The 25,513-nt window shown below is 32.3% G+C and overlaps 1 protein-coding gene across 2 annotated transcripts in view; it reads left to right on the top strand.

The window, feature by feature from the left end:
- The first annotated feature begins 2,464 nt into the window (after positions 1–2,464).
- Amun (protein amun) overlaps positions 2,465–25,513 on the top strand; it is a 114,231-nt gene continuing 91,182 nt past the window's right edge. Inside the window, exon 1 of one of the 2 annotated variants that reach the window (XM_072541140.1) lies at positions 2,465–2,606. The gene's annotated coding sequence lies outside the window, so the exon portion shown is untranslated. The remainder of the gene's footprint in view (positions 2,607–25,513) is intronic. The other variant, XM_072541139.1, reaches the window with a different exon arrangement.

Here is a 25,513-nt window from a genome sequence, read left to right as displayed (position 1 = left end):
AGGCTATGCAGAAAGCTGTACTCCTCGTGATGTCCAGATGTGTACGAAGAAAATTTTTGGGAGATACTCCAGCATACCAAGTCACCTAGGGCTCGATAACATGGAAATAGTCCCACCAGAGCTCAATCCTTTTGATACCGTAGGTATCTGGGATGAGTGAATTTTCCCCTTAGAGAAGACTGTTGCATATACTAAAAATACGATTATACAGAAAACGTTGGCGCCTTATCGATGAACAGGATTCCTTCTTTACTTTCAAACTGTGTCCACGTAGTCTGGTGTGATCATCTAAGTGTTAATAATCGTGCTAAAGAAAGTCTTTGTTTGTAATATGGTCTTCTTCGTTTTAAAGATAGTCTGGTGGCTTTCCTTGGGATATTTTCGATAATAGTTTTATCACGCACTAATTGTGGACACCAAACTGTTCCACAGTACTCTCGTAGAGGTCGGACATACATTTTGTATAGACGAATAGAACCCAAAAAGGATATTTTTGTAAAAGTCTTATTAAGTAGGTAAAATTTACTATTTGCTTTTATAGTAATGTTTGAAATATGCTCCGACCAACTCAAATTTTCAGTTATTGTTACACCAAGGTCACAATATGATCACACAGTATCTAGTAAATGCCCGTCTATTGAGTAACGTGGGTTATTTTTTTCCAAATGTAAAAATACACACTTATCTTCACTCAGAGGTAACATCTAATCCGAACACCATTTGAAGATTGAATTCAAGTCACTTTGTAAGTCTTGCCCATTCAAGAGTGTGTCAGCAAATACATTTGTATCGTCTTCATAGAAAGCTTTACTACATTTGATATCAAATTCAAGATCACTAGCATACAACACAAATAGTAGTGGATCCAAAACAGATCCATGTGGTAGACCACTTAAAACTGTTTTTTTAGATGACAGCGATTTGCCAACACAAAACTCCCGATTTATTAAAAAATCATTAATCCACTCAAGAAATTGTCCGCGAATGCCAAAATGTTTTAGTTTATACATCAATATTCTTCTTGGTTTAAATTCTTTTTCAGAGTCTAGATATATACAACATCCACAGGTTGTTTTTATCCACTGCTGCCGTCCATTCATCAACACACCACAAATTGGTCATGGTTGATCTACTTTTCTCAAATCCATGTTGTTGTAGGAAAATAATTTGTTCTCGAAGCAATTCTGAAAGACACTCTGAAAATTAATTGATTCCATAACTTTACAAATAACAGGTGTAAGGCTTATTGGTCTGTAATTATTGGGATCTTACTTATTTCCTTTTTTAAATATAGGTGTTATCGAAGCCCTCTTACAAATTCGAGGCAAAGAGTGTACATTAAAAGATGAACACATTATTAGTGATAGAGGAAGAGCGAGAACATCTGAACATTTTTTCAAAAATAATGTATAAATTTTATCGAGCCCTGAAGATGACTTGTTTTTTAATTTGCCAATATGGCGCTTAATGATTTCAAGTGAAAAATCGATATAATCCATTTTGGAGAAAACTCGTGAATGACTGAATTTAGGAAACTGATTTTGAGATGGTTCAATATCAAACACTTTAGAAAATGTATCTGCAAGAAATGTATCACGTATATCACCTAGACGTTTCCATTTTTGCTATAACTTTCTTTTGTATCTTATAAGAGATATCAGTTCGCCTTTAATCCACGGTTGATATATCGTTAATCTTCTAAATATTTTGTTGAAACTCAGATACGACGTTTTGCAGTCCGAGCGACAATACGTAGTCATTCACTATTATTCCGAAATATTTGGTATATTTGGTATTTAACATAGAAAATAATTGAAGATAGAGACAATACTAATAGCAGTAACCAAAGTGAAAGATGTGACAGAACAAGCGGTAAAACTTAAAAATGAAAATTTGCAGGTTATATCATGTGACAAAATAATACTAGATGGAATAAGCAGATAATATTATGGCAAAAGTGGAAATACAAGACATGTAGAAGATGGACTCAGATGAGATGGAACAATGATCTTAAGAAAAATGCTAAAACAATATTAATGACTGTAGAACTGGATATAACCTAGTGTAAGAGAGAAGGGGAAGTCTATAGGTATGGAAAAATGGACGGAATAAGACACGATGGATGTGAAGATAATATCTGCATCAAACTCAGGAAAATTAAATTAATTAACCTATTTAATAAAAATCGAATTACATTAATTCTAATTTGTTAAATAATGGAAAAATTCATTTTATATTTTTAATTACAATTTTAATTTGGGTACACATTTTTAACAGAATGATTCAACCTTTTTCAACGTATTGCAGTAAATCCAACATCTGTTGAAAAACAACTAAGGTTTCTATTTAGCATTGACCAACCAGCATACTTTCACCTATTTCGAAAACCACGCCACTGATTCCCATGGCAATTATTGCAGCAACCAAAACTCTCCATTAACGTAGAAAACGATTAGCAGCCGGCAACGCTGTTAGCAGCGCAAAGCATCCACACACCGTACCAAGTGTGCCGTGGTCGAACTGTTTTGTACAAAGAATCGCAGTTACTGTGGCTTCAAAGATTGAAATCGACCAAATATAGTTGTCAACATCATCTAGTTGCATTGGTAAGTACCCACATGCAATTGTTCGTGGTTATCTCTCACACGTGTCTTCATTTGTTATGCGCAGGACCACCGTTTGTCGGGATGTAGAAGTATAGACAAATAAAAATAAAGTATTTGTTAAGATTCGCTCCGGTTGATGAGGTAAAGGTTCTGTTTTTCGGTTTATTTTTGCCTACTCACCCGTATGTTTCATATCAGTTTGTTTCAACTTCAACTTGTTGAATTCGAACTGCTAAACTTAGAATTTATCGGGAATCATTTTGTTCCTATTTTCGGACAATTTTATACGGTGCGTCTCAATATTAATTTAATCGTATACAATTTTCTTATTCTAGCTATTATTGTTATAAAAATATTGAGACAATATATTTTTTGTTTTTTTTTTAAATATCTGTCAAGATATTACTAAAATGTTTTTTCTAGGAGGGATCGATATATGAAACTTATAATTATAAAACATTTTTCACATTGATAATAGATCTTTTTGAAGACTAAAGTTATAATACATTTTGTAGTAAACTCGTTCCTTGCACCCATACAAAGTTCAAGCTGCCACAGATTACTGGCTTTCGATTTCATTTGTATTTCCATTGTTTTTCTCAGCGTTTTAGTCAATTTAAATTTCTTTCGTCTTCTATGACATCTAAATCAGTGCCCACCATTATGCTCATCATTTTTAATATCGTATCAGTAATATCTTGATACGTTATACTGGCCAGAGTGTATGATGGATAAACTGTAGACATCAAACAAATTTAAGATCTCATGGGGCGATATATTGGTCAAATAACTAAATTTATTCATGTATGTATATATAATTCCGGTTTACGTCTTCCTGATGGATTCCATCTAAATTCTCTGTTGGGCCATCCACTTTCTTCCATCAGCAGCAGATGCCCAAATCACAACACTCTTGACACATTTGCTTTCTATTTTGTCTGTTAACGTATTTGTGGCATTTAATCTACCTCTAAAAGTCTCGTTGCTAATTATGACCCGCCTAGATATTCTAACAATCCTTCAAAGATAGTCCACATCTACTACTTAATTAATAATTTTCACTTTGCTTCAACATTTAAAGTCCACACTTCACTTCCATATTTTACGACCGAGTCCACAAATGCTCTTCTAATTCTAATTTTTATTTTGTCTGTTATATGTTGGTCCCATCTTCTTCTTTGAGTACCGTGTTAAATTAGGCGTAGGTAGCTTCCATGACTATTTGCCGATATTGTTCTCGATCTTGAGCGGCATGTAACAATTCATCTGCTAATAAGCCAGTCCACTGACGAAGGTATCGCAGCCGTGAATATTTGTTCTTACCAACTGCATATCTTATTCTTCTTCCTCTTTATAAGCAATTCTGCTTGTTGATTGGCGGATTAATACCTTTATGGAAGGTTGTCACTCCATATTTTGCACGGTCGTCCGATATTTCTTCTGCCGATTGGTGACTTATCTCTTGCTATTTTGACGACACGCGTCTCCTCCATTTTGCTTATGTGGTTATTCCATTCTTTTTTTCTATTTTGTGTCCATTCATTTTTACATTGTACGTTACATTTTCTTCTAATGTCTTCACTTCTCTTTCGATCTCTCAGCGTATTTCCTGTAATTCTTCTCAGTACTCTCATCTTTGCCGTTTCCAGTAGCTTTTGCGTTGTCGCTGTGTCGGGTCTTGTTTCTGAGGCATATTTCATTATTGGTCTTACACTGGCTTTATAAATTCTGGATTTCATCTCAGTGTTAATGTGTCTGTTTCGTCATATAGTGTTATTAAGGCATCCTGCCAGTCTATTTGCTTTTTGTACTTGATCTCTAACTTCTTTGTCCAGGTCTCCATAGCTAGACAGTGTAATTCCCAGGTATTTCATTTTCATTACTTGTTTAATACTGATGCCATCAATTTCTATTTTACATCTAGTTGGTTCTTTGTTGACTACTATTGTTTTAGTTTTCTGAGATGAGATTGTCACATTAAATTCTTTTGCTCTTATGTTAAATACTATGTAGAATAAGATTTAACCATGCTCTGTCTCCGTTACATAAATTTAGAATTAATTTAGCCGAAACTCCATTTTGCGAATGTGGTGAAGAAGGCTCAATTGAGCATTTAGTTTTAAATTGCTCATTAAATACACGATGTATAAACCAATTTATAGTAGAAATATACGAGTATATCAATAAGGAAAAAATTAGTATTAAAAGACCTTTTAATTTATCAGATTTAATAAAAACCAATAACTTGCATATATATGAAATAATTTTTCGCCACATACGTGAAATGAAATTGAATTTTTAAATGTATTATGGTAACAGTGTATATATTTAAACATAAAAAGTTAGTTATATTATATAAGTCCTTTGTTTTAACCCAGTTGTTAACCTTTCTATCCGTGGTCTAATTTTGTGTTGTGCAAATCGCCTTGATAGACCCCTAGGCGTATGTAATAAATCAGAAAAACCATATATTTTCCTTTCCCTTCCAGTAAAAAAAAATTAAAAAAAAAAATAATAAAAAAAATAAAATAAAAAAAAAATAAAATAAAAAAAAAATCAAAAAAAATAAAAATAAAAAAAAATGATAATAAAAAAAAAAAATTTAACGTAGGTACGTACTTATATGTAAGTTAATAGAAGATAAGATTTTATTGTTGTTACGGGTTCTCTCTATAACAATTGTTTAAAAAAAAATTAATTAATACCTCAAAACATAATAGGCTAATAGATTATGTCTCTAGTCATAAAATGAAACTACACACACACATGCTCTTATGTTAAATCTGTGGAGCAGTCTTTGCAGACTATCTTCATCTTGGGCTATCAATATTGCGTCGTCTGCGTAACAGAGTATTTTGATTTCTTTGTTTCCCATTCTGTATCCTCTTCCTTTGTTAACGCTTTTGATTATTTCATCCATGATCAAATTGAAGAGCATGGAGCTCAACGAATCCCTTTGTCTTATTCCGCTGCCGATTTCTATAGGTTCTGTAAGTTGTCCATCTATTCTGACTTCCATTTTGTTGTTTTGGTAGATGTTTTCGATAGTTTTTATAATATTTAGGGGAGCTTCTCTATTATACAGAAGATGGATTACATCTTTGAGTCTTACTCTGTCAAACGTTTTCTTTAGGTCAATCAGACATAGATATGCTGGTATATTATACTCTAGTGATTTGTCAGTAATTTGCTTTATGAATATTGCATCTCCACACCATCTTCCACTACGAAAACCCTGTTGTTCGTCTGCTTAACTTATCCTCTGATTTATTAGTACTTGTAAAATTTTAGATGTAAGTTTTAGCGTAGTATTTAACAAGTTTATATAATACCTCTGTAGTTTTCTGGCTGTTTTTATCTCCTTTTTTGAATAGTACAATTAGTTCGCTTGTTCTCAATTCTTTGGCTATTTTATTGTGTTTTATAATTTTATTAATTAATGTTGTTAATTTTTCTGCCATTTCTGCTCCACAATATTTCACTAACTCGTTTGGTATCCCGTCTTTACCTGCTGCTTTTCTGTTCCTGTACATTTATATTAAGTTCTTTATTTGTGGTAATTTCTGGTGTTTCCGGTTCTAGTGTCGTTTGTTCTTCCTCTGCATAGAGCTTTTTTAGGTAGTCAATCCACGTATCCTATTCTATGTGTTTTGGTTCTATTAGTTCCTTTACCTCCGTTCCTTTTGCAGACCGTAAAAATCATGTTCCATTTCTTTCAAAAAGCGTTCTCAGTGATCATTTTTTTATTTTTCTTACAAATGCATGTGTTTCGTTTCTAATTGTCTTGTAACTATGGTATGCCTCTTGTGTTTTGGTTGGCATGTATTTCAGATGAGCTTTTTTCTTTTCCTTAGATTTTTCCTTCACTTCTATACAAAACTATGGAGTTCTTCGCCTTGGGAACAATTTATTTTTATTTATTTTTCTTTCACCAAGAACTTCCTTGGCCGAGGCTATGATATTAAGACTTAATTTTTGCCCAGCTTTCTTCGATTCCATCACTTTTTGTGAAATATGTGTTTCTGCTTTTTTCGGTTATTCTTTTTTTGGAATAGACCCAACAAAACTTCAGGCGGAGTTGGACATAATTTATCATGCTCAAATTGCATAATTTCATTTTAATAAAATGATTTACGTAAAATGTGTAAAATGAAGTGTTATTTCTAATGAAAAGTGTTTTGATTCTATTAAACATATTTAAGAAATTTCGAAATATTCCCTATTTTTGTCCACATATATAGATATTTTGTTATAGCTTATGCAGTTATAGTAATAATTCCTTTATCACATAATCTTCGTAAAGTTACTCTCACTGCGCACTCCTCATATCGGCAGATAAATAACTTCTAACTGTTGATAGTGTAAGTGACAAACATATTGTAATTAAGTTACCAACGGTTACAAGGTAATTAAACCTACGCCACTGTTGCAATGTAAAATAAGCTAATAATAATGATGTGCATCTATCTATTGCATACCTATCTATAATGTTCAGATTAGAGCGAATCGGAAAATATTTTACAAGTACTTTATAAATCACAATCAGATGCACATGGAGAACACCTCTTTCTTGCTTCTTTACTTGATCTATTTTGAAACCAACGTCGGAACATCCGGTTTAGTTATGGGAAAATATATTTATTTGAGATTAATGGAGATGACCGATTTTTAATGAAATCTTTTCTAAAAGTGGTTATTTTCAATTTTAGTCATTTGGTTTCTTTATTGATTTTATTGGACATACCAAATACGTGAGAAATTTTAATTGTGAATTAAAAAACGATCATTATCGATAAAAATGATATTTAGCAGACGTGACAGGAAATCCGATGGGAGGACATTCAGAAACGGTAAACAGGTGGATTAATGAAAAATTAATTTACTTAATTTAGTTGCTGGATGAAAATATAAAACTCGAAACGCCAGAAGACGATGAATTAAGTACAATACTATCAAGAGAAAAACTGAAATAGATAATAAAAATTTTAAAAAACAATATAATAATAGAATATAATAAAAAAAATTATTTTTTTTTATTATATTCATGATGTAGCGAATTTTTATAGGCGTATATTTGTTTATCTTTTTGTAAGTTTGTCACTTCAATCAGTTCCTCGGGTGAGCTTTTCCAAAAAGCAAATATTCTGGGCTATATCCGGTTATGTCTAAAACAGCACGGCTAATAAAAGATTCCGTAACAGCATTACATCAGTCAAGACATACCCAGGAGCCGATATCAAGTCAGACCACAACCCACTGATTTGCAAAATGAGAGTTAGGCTAAAGAAGATTCGACGTAGTGACAACCCAAAATACGACATCAGGCTACTCAAAGACCAACGCAGAGAACAGAGTGTAAAACAGTATATACATAGCAATTTGAATACCATTATTCAAACTGATTTAATAGACCAGGAGTTTGAAAAATTGCATAGAGTTTCACAAGATATACAAGAAAAATTCCTCAAACCACCAAAAATTAAGAAATAATCGTGGATGGCAAATGAGATTCTAGATATGATGTAAGAGAGATGAAAGGTCAAAGATCAGGACAAGACATTATCCAAAGGAATAGACAAAAGAGATCAAAAAAGCAATCAGAATGGCTAAGGACACACAGCTGAGAGAACAATGTGCGGAAATACAGCTATTACAATAGACACACGATTCATCCAATATGCACAAAAAAGTTAAAAAAGTATATAAGCCTAGAAGAGTTGGATGTTTGGCAGACAACCAAGGTAATCCACTACTAACTGTGGAAGAGAGACTAGACACTTGGAAGAAATATATGGAAGTAACATTTGCAGATGAAAGGCAGATTGCCATTGAAGACATAGAATGCCAAACAGGACCCCCGATTACAATTGAAGAAGTCACGGCAACTATTAGAAAAACTAAAGAATTCCTGAAACTTATGGACGAACAAGGAATACAATGGATAACGACTATATTTAACAAAATATATATAACTGAAAATATTCCCCAAAGCTGGTTAAAGTCGGCCTTCGTAACTATACCAAAAAAATTAAATGCAAAAACATGCGAAGACTACAGAATAATTTTAATATTGTTCTAAAGCTATTTTCTTGTGGCATTTTAAAGTAATTACTATTTAAATGGGAATAAGCCACAATTAAAGGTTAAAGTAAGTTTATTGACGTTTCAATTTCCACTTCGGATATTGTTCTCAAAGTACAAACATAAGTGATTGTTATGTTACGATAAAGTCTCCAGTTAGTACCAAAATGTCTATCATCAGATGCTATGTATTTTCTAAAATTTTAGGATTTTCTTTAGGAAAATTTTCTTTAGGAAAGCTCGAGGCCTTCGAGATGTGGTGTGACAGACGCATCTTACGAATTTCATGGAAGGATCGTGTGACTAATATTGAGGTTCTACGTAGAATGGGCAAGGAATGCAAGATCACTAACACAATCAAAGAGCGCAAATTAGAATATCTTGGCCATGTTTTAAAAAACGAACACAGATATGGCTTATTGCAACTCATTGCGACTATTCCGAATAGCTGCAAATAATGTTAGGACAGCTATGCTGATCGCCAACATCCGGAACGGATAGGTATCGTAAGAAGAAGATATCCGGTTACTGAGTGATCTGTTTTATTGTATTCATCTATACATTCGTCGGCTATTTTTGTCCATGCTCTAATTCTGCTTTCATTTTGTTTGCATCTTATTCTGTTCATTAATGTTTGATTGCGTCTTTCGTTTAAGCCATTTGCGAATGGGCAGTCTATTGCTGTAAAAATTAATTGAATATTTAAATGTTTCGTATGATTTCTAACTATTTTTTCAATTAATTCCTTCTGTTAAAAATGTTTTTATGGGGTGTTTATCTTGAATTTTGGCAATTTTAAGAAATCATCTGTCGTCCGATTTTTAGAAGTAACTGCAAAAAGCATATCTGATAAAGTGGTCTACAAGTAAGTGGAGGTATTTTTTTGATGAACGATTGCCTCCAAATTCTCCTATTGTATCTAAGGACATAATCTCGGAGGATTCTTTTGGCGGACCAAATTGTGACAAAATACCTATTTTGGACCTATTCTCCTTCTATTTTTACAGCAGATCTCACATTTTTGGAGGGTTCATCGCTAGGCAGTACCAAAGGGAACTCAGCGAATCCCCTCCATGATTAGGATATTCCCAGTTTTGATATGCAATAAAGAGACTATTGTATATGTATATTATTTTTATATATTTTTCATTCTTTTCTTCTTTTTTCCATCTTCCTATCTGCAAATATATCGTATCGTCTTAACTGTGCATGTTTATTGTCTGGCCTTATTATATATTTCTGCTTGACACCATACCCTATCATTTATGATACTATACTTATAGTTCGTGTCAATATCTTACTCATGTTGAAGCTTCGTTTTTAAAATTAGTTTTAGTATGGTTCTTGGTTGAACTAGTGCTTTTTCTCATTATTTAAATTACTTTTCATGTCCGTATGTTTTACATTCCATCATGTTTTCTTGGACCCCCAAAAGTCCCACCAGTTATTCTCTTTCATTTGTCCGTCCTTGATAATTTCATGTTTTCTTCATATAATTTTTCTCTCATTGCTTTATTTGTATTTCGCTTTTTCTTGATTAGCTGCTACTTTTAATCCTTGTTTGTTTTTTTAACTTTTATCCATTTTTAAAGTCTTTGTTGTCTATTGTCTCTTTTTATTACAGCTATTTTACATTCTTAGATCCTTAAATGATTGATTTGGTGTTGGTAGACTGATTGGTTCGAATAAGTATTTTAATTGTAGCTTACTTTTTCACATATTTCTTTGTTCTCTCAATTATCAGATGAACATTTTGGTCTCTACGTTTGTGTTTAAGCGTCACATTATTGTAATCAGTTCATGTGCATTGCTAGTGGATTACAATATTTTTTGAATTATTTATTGATTGATTCAATACTTATTCTTCGTACTCATATAATAAATAATATTAAACTAAAATCATCGCCTTTCGGTCACATTTACCTCTACCTAATTTTTATCTTCGTGTACACTACTGGGTTTTACGTTTACCTTCTATAACGGGATCATCGCGGATGCCCTTGTACACTTCTCCCGTAGACCGAAACAAACACAAGCACAAGCGGCATTTTAATTCCGCAACACAATCGCCGTAAGTGGGACGAGAAAGCGTTTTCTAAGCATAGGCAAAAGACCTATCAGATGTATTTGAAAGGCGTACTTATTTATTGGACTTCAATACCAAAACTTTGTAGTTCGAAAGGGCTTAAAGTAGCAAACTCTTTTGTGTATTAGAAATTAAAAAATATGATACGGTACAAAAACCAATATTCCTAATTAAATATACCAAAAATAAACCTAAAAGTAACAGCTAGAAGTGTTTTGAATAAAATATTGTGACTGATATTAACTGTTACCTTCCAGTCAGAATGATAATAGTCTGATCAAATAAAATTACAATAAATGTAAATCAAAGAGTAATTTGGTACACAGGTTGGAACAAATATCTAAGTTTATATATAAGTTTAGGTGAAAGCAAAAGATATTTTCAAGAAAGTATATGATTTATATAACGGGATCATTGTTTAAATAATTAAAAATGTGTCATTTTTGCACACAATTTAATTTTTTAACTGCTGTGTAATTCATGTTTTTATGAAGGTTTTTACTATTGTTTTCTGCATAGTTGACAACCGCGGCATAATTTTTACTATATTTTCGACAAATGCATATAAATCAAAATTTCAATTAAACTCGCTTTCAAAATGGCGTTTGAAACTTGTTCTAATTTGTTTATAACTTGTTTTTGTTTGATAACGTCGTGGGGATTAAAAATTTTGAAATGCCGTTTCGATATTTGTGTTCCTCACAATTTTTTCACACATTTAAAAAAAGTAGAACAGTAGGCGGTACTGTAGACTAGCGCAGAGCTTCATACTATGTTTTTTTTATTTAAATAATATATTTAAAATTAAATAAAGTTTATTTTTTATATTTTAAACAAATTCAATAAATTATTATGTTTGCCCCTAACGCCACCTGTTAACGTATTAACAAAGCATACGTTGTTTACTTATGACAAACCTGTCAAATTCAGACCAAATATTAATAAAATATAAACAGATCATATGAAAGTAAATTTAATTATTATTTAGGTAAACTAAATAATATGTTTAAAAATAATAATTGTATTTATACTTATGAAGTTATTTTGAAACGGGAATTATAAAAATTTAAACAAATGATTCAATGTTGTTGTTAACCGGATGACATTTATAACTTTTATTAAATTGTGAAAATTGTTACGAATTGAATCTTTTAGTGACAGATACTTTTACTTCTCTTTTAATGTCTATATTTTGTTATTTATTTTTCTTGCAGTTTTTAATTTGAACCTGCTTAGAGTAAAGATATGATGACTAGAAATGAATTGATCGAGAGTAGTGAATCTATGTCAAGAACCGCTATTCTATGACTCTACTCGTGACGACGCCATCTTGTGATGTTAGTTCTGTGACGCTCGCCTCAGCATTTTACTGTAGAGAAAAAAGTAATACAACGCCTGTATAGAAGCTTGGCTTCTTCTTCTTCTTTCAGTGCCTATTCGTTCCGAATATTGGCAATCATTCTGGCTATAATTATTTTATTGACTGATGCTTTAAATAGATTCGTTGTTGTTGTGGAGAACCATTTCCTCAGGTTCTTCAACCATGATATTCTCCTTCTCCCAATTCCTCGCTTTCCGAATACTTTACCCTGTAGGATTACCTTCAGTAATCTGTATTTAGTGCTGTTTCTCATTATATGTCCGAGATATTCCAACTTTCTCCTTTTAATGGTATACATCACCTCTCTTTCTTTGCCCACTCTTCGTAATACGGTCTCGTTGGTTATCTTGTCTGTCCATGATATCCTTAGAATTCGCCTGTATAGCCACATCTCGAAGGCTTCAAGTTTTTTCTCCATTGCTTCAGTTAGTGTCCAGGATTCAACTCCGTAATACAATATTGAGAAGATATAACATCGTAGGAGCCTTACTTTTATCTCCAGATTAAGATTGTGGCTTTTAAAGAGTTTGGCCATGTTATTGAATGCACTCCTAGCCTTCTCTATTCTACATTTTATTTCCTGTGAGTGATCCCATTGTTCATTTACTGTTGTTCCAAGATAGTTATACTGTTTTACTCGGTCCACTGGTGTATTATTGATAAGTAGTTGAGCGTCTCTAACTTTATTTTTGCTGATGATCATAAATTTAGTTTTTGTTATATTTACTTGAAGTCCAAATCTTTCACTTACTTCATTTACTTTGTTTATCAGTTGCTGTAAACTGTTCAAACTGTCTGCAAAAATAACGGTGTCGTCTGCATAACGGATGTTGTTTAGGCGTTCTCCATTTAGAAGTATTCCATGTTCGCATTTTTCCAAGGCTTCACTAAATATTTCCTCTGAATATAGATTAAATAATATAGGTGAAAGTATACAACCTTGTCTAACGCCTCGTAGAATCTGGATCATTTCCGTTGGTTCACCTCCAAAATTCGTTCTTATTGTGGCTGATTGGTTCCAGTATAAATTTTGTATTATACGCCGATCTTTATCATCCATTTGGGCTTTTGTTAGAATATCCATCATTTTTTGGTGTTGAACTGTATCAAATGCTTTTTGGTAGTCCACAAAGCAGGTGTAAATATCGCAAGTCATATCTCTGCATCTTTGAAATAATACTTGTAGACTAAACAGTGCATCTCTTGTGCCTACGCCCTTCATGAATCCAAACTGTGTGTCTTGTATTCTCTCTTCGCATAGCTTGTATATTCTACGATGTATAATTTTAAGAAAAAGTTTTAATGTATGGCTCATTAGACTTATTAGCCTATATTCTCCGCACTTTTTTGCTCCCTGTTTCTTTGGTAAGGTAATAAATTCTGAAAGTAGCCAATCTTTTGGGATATTGCCTGTGTCATAGATATTATTGAAGATTTTACATAGTACTCTTAAAGATTCATCATCAAGAAGTTTAAGAAATTTAGATTGTACTCCGTCTGGTCCTGGAGCTCTACCTTCTTTTAGTGATATTATGGCTGCTCTTATTTCTGCCACTAGTATAGGTGGTCCTGTTTCCGTAGGTATTGGGGGCTGGTTCTCTCTCTCATCAAAAAATAAATTTCTTATGTAATTTTTCCAGGTATCATTGATACTCTCTTTGTCCACGATTATCTCTCCATTGTCATTAACAAGTTTACTTATTCTTCTGTTTTTACATTTACCTGTAATTTCTCTTACCTTCTTATGCACGTTGAAGTCGTCGTATTTACTTTGGAGAATTTCGATTTCTTGGCAATTTTTCTCCAGTTCTTTCTGTTTGGCTTCTCTGATCTTTCTCTGTATCTCTCGCTGTAATGTTTTATACATGGAGTTATCGTTCTTGTTTTTCCTTCTTTCTTCCATTAGTTGCAGAATCTCTGTCGTCATCCATGTCTTATTCTTACCTTCTTCGTTCTTCATAAAATTGTCTTTAATGTCGTCTATTGTTTTCTTAAGGGATTCTATCTTATCTTCTGTGCTTTCCGTTGTATTATCGATTTCTTTAAATTTTCTATTTAATGTTTTGCTGACTATTTCTTTTGGACTATTTTCTTTTAAGCTTGGCTTAAAAAAAGTTTTTCTAGAACCATTTTTTGCCGAGATAGCGTTTTCAACTGTAAAAATTCATAGTTTGTTTATTTATAAATATTAACACTTAAAGCGGCGTGTAAATAAATGTAAATCACTTAACAATGTCATTTATACATATAGTAAAATTTGTAGAATATTTTCAAAAATAATGATTTTCGTAGTGACCTTAAATGAAAACTTTTTGCCTGAAAAGTGGTGCGGGAAGTAGATCAAAATGTTCAAAAGTTGAACGCACGAATAGTGACTAACTTCATTATTCATTAAATCATTATTTTTCTACAATTTTTACTATATGTATAAATGATATTGTTAAGTAGTAGGGTTTATAGATATACTCACGCAATTTTTAATGTTAATATTGATAAATAAACAAATTATGAATTTTTAAAGTTGGAAAACCTATTTAGGCAAAAAATGGTTCTAGAAAACCTTTTTTTAATGTGTGAAAAATTGTCAGAAACACGAATATCGAGACGGCATTTAAAAATTTTTAATTCTCGCGACGTTATTAAAAAAACAAGTTATAAACAAATTAAAACAAGTTTCAAACGCTATAACAAGTTTAATTCAAATTTTGATTTTTCAATGTATTTGTCGAAAATATACATAGAAACAAAAAAAAAAGGATTCAGTAGGCGGTAGTGTAGACTAGCGCGAAGCTTTATATTAATTAACAAAATTGCTGTTTTTAGGTAGGTACCATTCTCTTTACAATTTCATAGTATTTCTACCCGTGACGACGCCATTTTGTGACGCTATTTCCGTAACGCTCGCCTTAGCGTTTTACTGTGGAAAAAAGACAGTATTACAACGCCAGTATAGAAGCCCGCTTCAAAAAAGAGACCTTATAAAGTGTATATTATCGGCAATAACCGCCTTTTTGTAATTGAAAAAATAGTAACATAGTACATAATAAACAAATTTAATATCTCCTAAACTAGTGAATATTTTTTAACCAATTTTTTTTTGCTTTTATACTGGTAGCTTGCCGCAACTTTTCCAGCAAACTAAAATATTTATAGTGCTTATTTATAATGCAAATAATAATGTTTTGTAAATTTGTTTTTCAAGCTTTGTTTGTAATTATTTAAATAAATTAAGGTTCACATTTAATTTAGCAAGTCTAAATGAAAGCTTTTTCCTTAAACTTTGCAGAAAATAATCGTAAAACATTCATAAAAACAGGACTTACCGCAGCAGTTAAAAAAGTAAATTGTGTGCAAAGATGGCCCATTTTTCAGTATTTAAACAATGATCCCGTTATATAAATCATATACTTTCTTGAACATATCTTTTGTTTTCACCTAAACTTTGATACAAAATTTGTTCCAATCTATACCGAATTACATTTTGATTTTATTTTATTTGATCAGGCTATAAGTATTCGTTTAGAAATTTTGGTTCGTTCTAAAATGTTTTTACTTCATTTGTTATAATTTACATATTTGTTATTAAATCTGGCTTAAGCTCAAATTTTAATTCTTTTCTTATAACAAAAAAACTTCTAGGCACTTTGGGAATAACCTACGGGAACATCTTTCCTACTAAATTTTTTATTGTGATTAAAATACTCTTTGTCTTATTTGTCTAATTGCAACTCTGGATCTTCGTTTTCTTCCCTTATTCGTAAGTATTCTGTTTTGAATACATTAATTTTTATTCGAACTTGTTCATATTCATCTTTAAGTTTCCTTAGCATGTAATCGTTATCTTTTTACAGTTTGCTATTATTACTAGATCATCAGCGAAGATAATGTCGTCAGGTAGCTCTCGCCGACTTTGATTCCCATATCTGAACATTTTTTGTCTTCATTTCTGTAATGGCTCTTGAATATAAATTTTAAATAGAGTAGCGGATAGGCAATGTCCCTGTTTAAGACGTTTTATTATTCGAAATGGTTCTGAATGGAATTTTTTATCTTTACAACACTCAGTGGATTCTTATAGATGTCGTGTAGAGCTCTGATATACTTTTTGTTTAGACTCGTTCTTGTCAAAACTAAATAGAGATTTAAATATTGTCCATACAGGAACGACCTGCCCGGAAGCCACTCTATTCTTCTATTCTTATACGAGATACGAAAAGCGGTACTCAGCTTCTGTTCGTTTTTTTGAATTCGATAACAATAAGTATTATTGTTCTGTATATTTCTTCCATATTTGAATATTTTCTTCGGTTTAGTATTCATGACACTAGATAGGAACTATAATAAATGTTAAATACCTATACTGTAAATATAATTTTTCTTCAATTGACAAAAAAGAATAAAACACAAGTAACGCTTGACTACGACACCCTGTATATAGTTGACGATCGTGTCTAATTCCAAACGCTAGAGTCCGTGTCCCTGTCAGATAAGTAGGAAAGGAGATATAGAAGCTGTCATGCGAGGGAAACCCAAAAAACAAGCTCTCCCCATCAAGCACAAAGCTCAAGCCCATGAAAAATATACGCTGAAGTAGGTACAATGTATTTCACAGCACGATGGGACCAGAGACAGAAAACAGAAAAGCATCGCATATCGCATAGTAACGTACTGACGTCACCGCGCAAGCCACGCCCACTAAAAGGTTACAAGCAGTGAAATCATGAGACTAGAGATGGAGAAGCTTAGTGGTTTTACATAGTAAGTAGGAACGTTTATCGTCAACTCTTATGGTTTTTGATTGTCATAAAATAATCTGGTATCATCTTTAATTATTAAATTGTTAATGATATAGTCATTTATCTCTATTATGGGAATATTTTTGATCATAAAATTGATTTCATTTTGATTATGATTTGTTAAATTATTAATCATGCATTTCATTTATTTGTCACATTGTACCACAATTACGTGTTTTACCACGTGATTACCAATATAGTTAATAATTTCTTTTCCATGATTGGTTTTGGCCTATCGATATCATCACCATAATTTTGTTTGTGATTATCGTAACTGAGTTAAGTACCTTTGTTTTAGTGCTTAAGCAGTTTTCTAATTTGTTAGTTTGATAACTGTTACTCTCTTTCTCTCTCTGCTGCTTTTGTTGGCTGTCTGTCAAACTCTCCATTTAATGTTATTAAATATTTCTTGCTGAATATTTTTATGTTCTTTTTATTTTTATTGATTTTGATTTTACGTGGAAAGTGAGTATAATAGATTTCCTTTGTCATCAGGTAAAATGATGTAGAAATGATTTAACTTCAAATTAAAATTTTTATTAATAATGTAATCTGTAAAATGTCAATTACATTTTTGTTGATATGTAAAAACACTAGATCATCTTCTGTAGAAGGTGTTAATCCTTCTATCAACCAAGAAGCTTTTGTATCAGCGATGGTGGACTGTAAATCTTCTTCACCACTGGGTTCAAACATTTTCTTTACTGAACTATTTACTAAAACATACCAATCAATATTATACAAACCATCGAAAATATCTACTTCCATAAACTAACACAGTGTATACCAGTACAAAGGTGAGTCAGACAGGGTGACTCGTTAAGCCCACTTTTCTTTAATAAAATAATGGTCGAAATAATACAAGCAGTACGTAAGGGTCATGGTTACAGAATGGTGAAAAAAGAAATCCAAATATTATGTTATGCAGACGACGCCGCATTAATCGCCAAGACCGAAGACGAGCTCCAAAGATTAACACACATGTTCAATACAACAGCCAAGAAATACAATATGATAATAGCAGAAAAAACCAAATGTATGACAACATCTAAATACCCACTACGATGTAAAATCGAAATTGATGGGAAAATAATAAAACAGGAAGCAAGGTTTAGAGGTTGAGTTTACCGAAAGTACAAGCTGATTATAGCTGCAAATGTCAAACATGGAACAAAAAATATCGGTTTAGCAGTGTTGGCATGTTTTTATATTGTATTAGCTGTATGCTTCAAATATAAAGAGATAAAGCTTTAGAAAAGTACATTTTGATTATATTATGTTATGAATTCTGCAATTTTTGATTTATATAAAACTACAATGAGTAAATATTTGTTTCTTTGAAGATTAATTGCAGTTAATTATTGGAATTTTTTTTTGGCAATTTCCTTTTGATTAGGTGATAGATTTGGCAATCGTCAAATCAGCAGTTGTCAGATTGCAACAGATATTAGCAATTAATCTCGAAAGAGACAAATATTTACCCGTTATTGTTTCATATAAATTAAAAATTGCAGGATTCATAAAATAGTATAATCGAAATGTACTTTTTAAAAGCTTTCTCTCTTTGTATTTGAAGCATACAACATATCCATTATAAAAACACCAAAATAAACTCGGTTCGCTAATCCCAGTCCGAACTGTCTAGTGAATTTAGTAATTATTTTTTTGCGAAGTTAGTTACTTTTTGACAGACTAAAAGTGGCTGGAAATTACTATACAACCAAGCACCCGTACTCATAGCCAATATTAATAGTAAACAAACTAAATAGTAAATAAAATAGAACTTTGCAAATAACCGACAATCAATATTTATTTATCTGCACCATATAATAAATAGTTATGTTAAATTATAACAACTAAATATATATTTTTTAAATATATACTACCCAAAATTTGATGGGTTTAGTATACACTTCGACTATTTAGAATAATTCTTCTTTTTTTAAAGAAAGAAGTCTGTAACGCTTGACTACGACACCCTGTGTACGCTTGATACTTGAGCTATTAATACTGAGAAGTAGGAATTGTTGTGTTGTAGGTTTCCGACAATGAATCTGTCAAAATTTGTCCGAGCTAAGCGAATGGAGTTTACTGCCAAACCGAAATATTTTATTTCATGGTTGACATTTGCGGCTATATTCAGCTTGTACTTTCGGTAAACTCAACCCGTTTAGATATCTGGAAATAGATATAACTAGTTACGGAGACGTTGAAGAAGAAGTACGACAACAAGGCTTAAATGCAAGTAAAGCGGCGGAATCTCTTAATGTCACAATCTGGAAGAACAAACACCTAAGACAAGACACAAAAACAAGAATCTATAAAGCAGCAATTAGACCTATATTAACATACACCGCGGAGACAAGACCTGACACATCTAAAACGAGACGACTACTAGAAACAACAGAGGTGAAAATACTTCGACGAATATCAAGGAAAAGTCTGTTGGATAGGGAGAGAAGCGAAAACATAAGAAGAGCATGCAATATAGAAACATAAATTGATTGACATAATTGAGTGACAAAACGGAAACAGGAGTGGAACGAACACATTAGCAGAATGGCAGAAGATAGGATAGGACGAATAGCACGAGATAAGTTACCAAATGGACGAAGAAGTATTGGCAGACCAAGAAAAAAATGGTGCGATAATTTAAACAATTTAGGAGACTAATATTGAAGAAGAAACAGGCTTTAAAGCCTACATACAAGAAGGAAGAAGAATTATTTACTAGTTCTGTTCACTATCTTATTTGGTAGAAGTCGACCTACACCATATTTGGGTTTGGCACTCCAAGTGTCCATTGCTTATTATTATTATATTATATACATCCACCAGATCTGCTGGTCACCTTAATCAATTGCCATACTTTTTGCCATCAATCAATTTGCCATACTTTGTATACTTGCCACTAATAAATCTTTTAAACAAATTTGGGCCTTGTTTGGTGGGTATAAATATCAAGTTCCTTCTTTTAAAGTCATACATCTAACTTTATCGCTATGAGTTCACATACGCTTCGACACAGATGAACCAAATTTCAAAAATTTAATTCTTTTCATGCTGGCTGGTAGATTATGTATGGTCAGTGGTTTTCTTTCATTGGCAAATATAAGGAGAATGTGGCAAGGTCACTCAAGAATGAACTATCAAAAATGTATATCACTTAGATTAATCATAATAACTGAAATTTAGAAAAAAAAGTCAGAATACTAGATTTTTATTAGGTACATATAAGGCTCCGGCTTTTAAAACATGCTGCTATTATTTTGTCTTCCAAAAATTTTTGAGGCATATAGTGACTAGCAAATTAAAAGTCGACAAAAAAGAATCTAATCAGATTTTAGTAATGTTTTTTAATTTTTTACTGGATATCGTTTCGTTGTTGTTTCTAACAGGCATAGAAACGCCCTTTACAGTTTCTTATCGATAAACGCACATGCGTAAATAACTTCTCGACTTAAAATTAGCGTGACACACCGAGGAATAAACTAGTATTACATGGTGCGGCAAATGTGTGGGTGATTCAATTTAAAATTTATTTTAAAGTTTATAATCAGTATAGCCTGTGAGAAGTTGTCTGACCGGTTAAAAGTTAAAGCGAAATAAATAATTTAATTAATATATCCCTTTTTTGTTTCGTCTGTAAAATTATTTTTCCAAGATACGCGTAGGAGTTATTAATAAATAATTAGTAAAATGGTTATTCCCATCTCTAAAGCCGACTCATGGAATAAAAGAAACCAATGACACATCCTCTATCAAGTATCAAGTTATTCAAGTCGGCCGTGATGGTGCAATGCAAACGCTGATGCATGGAGTCGTAGAACGCAACACCGAGTTTTATACTTGGAAAAGAGCTGCATCATCGCATCGAAGAGAGACCGTGACCAGTAGTTCTCTGGAAAAGTGGAAAGACACGAAGCGGCGTCGTAGGCGGCTGCTACCGCCGCCGCATTCACCATCGCCGGAGTTTGTTTTCTTTAATGATTCACGAGCCATATTGATCAGACTATTTCGGCCCTCTTACTCTTCCCGATTATTGAATACGAGGGAGGCGTAAAAACATTTAGTCGCGATAATGGGATAATGACTTTAGTCGATTTTTTTTATAGTTTGATTTCACATCATCATTTTGTTTGCGTTTACCTTTATTCAACTTGGACTTCAGTAATTTAATTTCTTCTGAACACCACCAATATGTTTAAACCTGGAAGATCACACTTATTTTTTTAAAGTAAACTGCACATCTGTTGTAACTTTGCACAGCGATACTTTCACTTTTGTGAATGATTTCTTCATTAAAGGACGATAATATCTAACATTTGTTCATTAAACAGTAAGTTCCAGGCTTCTTCAGGGGACTGAAGTATCCTGGACTTTCCTTTGGGGTCTGGTAAAAACGTTACAATATTCCTGGCTGCTGTACGACCACGCCTTGAGGGTTGTTCTGCTCTACATACCAACGATGCCCGTCTTTTCCAAGTAAACTTGTAATATTTCTAGCTGGTTCATGATCTACTTCACTATCACTTTGTTTATTTTCATCAGTATCGGTATTGGAGTTTTGTTCTTCGACATAATCCTCGTCAGATTCGGAAACGGCACCAAAGATATGTTGACCATCATCCTTGTTTTCATTAGCAAATAAATTTTCGACTATTATTTACACTTCTGCTTGGGTCAACGGACCACGTTTTTCCCAGTTTTATTTCCAGTTAAATGAAGCCATTTCACTAAAAAATAATTATAAGAAAAATTAATAAATTATCACAAACCTTACTCACACATGGGTGCTACATATTCTAGCGCGTATTCAATAATTTTTCGTGAGCTTCCAGGAAGAAATAAATGAAGCAGAATCACAAATTTAAAAACATGACAAGCGAACAACGAAATAGCAAAAGTGGATATAATATAACGATCAAAAACTGATGAAGAAATCTGATGAAATTGATTTCAAATGAACTTCTCAAATGTTGTGTAGAGAATGGACAAGAATGTCGATATTCCTCAATAACTTGGATAGATAAAATAAAATCCTGAGATCAACAATGAAATAGAATAAAGGATGCAGTTATATTAGAAGAAGAGCAACAATTATTTCAAACACAAAGAACATGTAAATTTTGCAGAAGTTAAATCAGTATCTTTGAAGTATAACTAGCGAACATGTACATATGAGTATTAATAGATCTTAAGAAGACATTTGATTGCACGCGAGAATGCTATTCATAATAGTTAAATTTGTCTTTTCTTAACTCAGGTTAACCATAATTCTCTCTCTCCCGCTCTTTCTCTCTCTCTCGCTCTCTCTCTATTTCTCGCTCTCTATCTCGCTATCTCTCTGTCTTTGTCTCTCTCTTCTTTTCGTTAATTTCCAGAAATAGTGCTGTTATTAACATCACGGTAGAAATGACACCGCCACTTTTTGGCATATTATGTCTCTCTTTTTTGCGTTCTCTGATGGTTTCTGAGTGATCAGAACAGCTCACGCAGTCCTATTCCTTTTGTTCTATCTTATATGTACCCCCAAGTTACGTACTCTGACAGTATTCGTCATACAGAATTTTACAGTGTTCATATAGAAGTTTCATTATCTACTTCAGAGGATCTGCATTCTGATGCATCTACTACCCTCAATGTTTTCAAATGGAAAACGTATTATTATTATTCTCAATTATTAAATCTTAATGATTATTATTTGGCTCTATACCGATAATATACAAAAATAGCAACTATATTTCTTTGTCATTTACTCCAGCTAAAATAGCTATTTCTAATTGCTCTTCCATATTGTAATATTGTAAGAAAATAATTAAATTCAACGTTTTACTCTTTATAATGATCTTATTTTAATTTTTAATCTAGGATTTTATCATAGCTTACAAATAGGACCTTATAGGATATTTTTATGTTATACAAACATATTTATTAAAGTTTATAAGAGGTCGAAAAACGGAGGTAAAGGAACTAATAGAAGTAAAACACAGAAAATGATACATCGATTGATTACGTAAAAAAAGTACTATTCAGAGGAAGAACAAACGGTGCTAGAACTGGAAACACCAGAAATTACCACAAATGAAGAACTTATATAAATGTACACGAAGTTCGTAAAATACTTGAAAAGATGAAGAACAGAAAAACACCAGGTAAACACGGGATACCAAACGAATTACTAAAATATTGTGGAGCAGCAATGACAGAACAATTAACAACATTAATTAATAAAATTATAAAACACAATAAAATATCAGAAGAATGGATAACCAGCGAACTAATTATACCATTCAAAAAAGGAGATAAAAACAGCCAAAAAAGTACAGATGTATAAACTTGTTAAATATTACTCTGCAACTTACAACTAAATTTTTACAAGTACTAATAAATCAGAGGATAAGTTTAGCAGATGAACAACAGGTGAATAGTCCAGCATTTCTGTGTCTGATGGACTTAAAGAAAGCGTTTGACAGAGTAAGACTCAAAGATGTAATCCGTCTTCTGTATGATAGAGAAGTTCCCCTAAATGTTATACAAACTATTGAAAGTATCTACCAAAACAACAAAATAGAGGTCAGAATAGATGGACGAATTACAGAACCTATATAAATAGGCAGCGGAATAAGACAAGGGGACTCATTGAGCACTATGCTCTTCAATTTAATCATGAATGAAATTAACAAAAGCGTTAACAAAGGAAGAGGATAAAGAATGGGAAACAAAGAAATAAAAATACTCTGTTACACATTGATGCAATATTGATAGCCCAAGATGAAGATAGTTTGCAAAGACTGAGCCACAGATTTAACATAAGAGGAAAAGAATTTAATATAACAATATCATCTCAGGAAACTAAAACAATAGTACAATCATAATGACGGTATTAGATTTTTGTTTTGATACAGGGCAGCGACAGCCGCTTATACGTATTTCGACCTCTTTAGATCTCCTCAGAGCGGTATAGCCACTACTCTGAACCAAAACAAAAATCTTTCCCATCCTAGACAATGGTTATCAAAATAACTATATACGGACGTTACTACGCCATCTAAAAACAAAAAGAGAAATCAAACGATTTCTACCTGGCGAAACCGAATTCAAATTTTTACCACTGCGCTTCCTAAAACTTGCGAAGCTTGATGAATTACTCGGCAAGGGAATCTAAAATTGCATTCCACATGCCGTTCATCATGGTCAAAATTCGTAGTGAATTCAGTTTCTGGTACTCCAACCGAAGTAAAGTAATAAAACATAATGACGGTATTAGATTTTTGTTTTGTTAAAACAATAGTATTCAGCAAAAAACTAACCAGATGTATAATAGAAATTGATGGCAAATAGAAAAAAAGAATGGAATAACCACATAAGTAGAATGGAGGCAGAAGAAGTATCGGACGACCGCGCAAAAGATGGAGTGACAACCTTGCATAGAGGTGTTAATCCGCCAATAAACAAGCAGAATTGCTTATAAAGAGGAAGAAGAAGATATATATTATATTATATATTATTAAAGGTATCCTTTCAAGGACAAAATATAATTGAAATGTCAGATGTTGATAGTTCAGATTTCTTTCCTAGGTTGCATAGTTACCCTACCGGACAAACAGTGTGACTTGTCGTTCTAGCCTTTTATATAGACAGATTTGGTGCTTTCAGAATTTATATAGACACAATAGTTTACGCATAATAACGTTGTAGATAAAAGCTTTCTGGGATAAACAATTTCAATTTTGCAATAACTATTAAGTTAAACTTCTTGAAATTTGTATAGCTTAATATTTGTGATATTGTCCCCATTCTCACGCGAAATTAAAGTTTTTTGTGCATTTTTAGAAAAGTTATTAAAAAAATTGACCTTTTAAGCTTTTTTGCAATAACTAAACAACAAAGTAACAAAAATATTTTTACAATGGGAGTCCATTTTAAAGAATTTTCTATGATTTTTCAGTAAAATTATGTTACTTTTCCATATAATTTACCGGTCTTCAACTTTACTATTTAAAATCAAATAGCCATCTTACATTGTTTGTATATTGTTTCTAACTAAAAAATGACGTTTAATATTTAAATGTTTATTTTTATTACATATTGTAATCACTAAATTTATCAAAAGCCGTTGTTAGATACCTGTATCAAAGACAAATGGGAAAATCGTTACGGCCCTGGCCTGGGTGTAGAACAGATGTCTTCTAAAAAAGTAGTTCTGCGCTACTGGATTTGAATTTGTTTTTCTTTGATTTATTATCAATATCCTAATTGCATTCAGCAGTCTATATAAAGCAGTTTTCTCCGTTTTTCAGTTTTTTTATGACAGTAAGCGTTTATTAGTAACATTGTAATAGAGCCGTCTCTGCCCCTTCAACCCCGTCTGCCTGGAAATCGTTTTTCTCGTTCCACGAATCTCCAAGCAGCTCGAAACAGAAAATCATTAGATTTCTGGAAAAGCGTGGACTTGCCATCGCTATCTTCGTTATGCTTTTCCAGAGAAATGAGTTTTATTAATAAATACGGGGGTTCGTACCGATATATCCAGACAGGATTAAATGAAAATTAATAGTTT

The sequence above is a fragment of the Diabrotica undecimpunctata genome, chromosome 8 (genome assembly GCF_040954645.1).
Source record: "Diabrotica undecimpunctata isolate CICGRU chromosome 8, icDiaUnde3, whole genome shotgun sequence".
NCBI lineage: Eukaryota > Metazoa > Arthropoda > Insecta > Coleoptera > Chrysomelidae > Diabrotica > Diabrotica undecimpunctata.
This window is presented reverse-complemented; position numbering and strand designations above follow the sequence as displayed.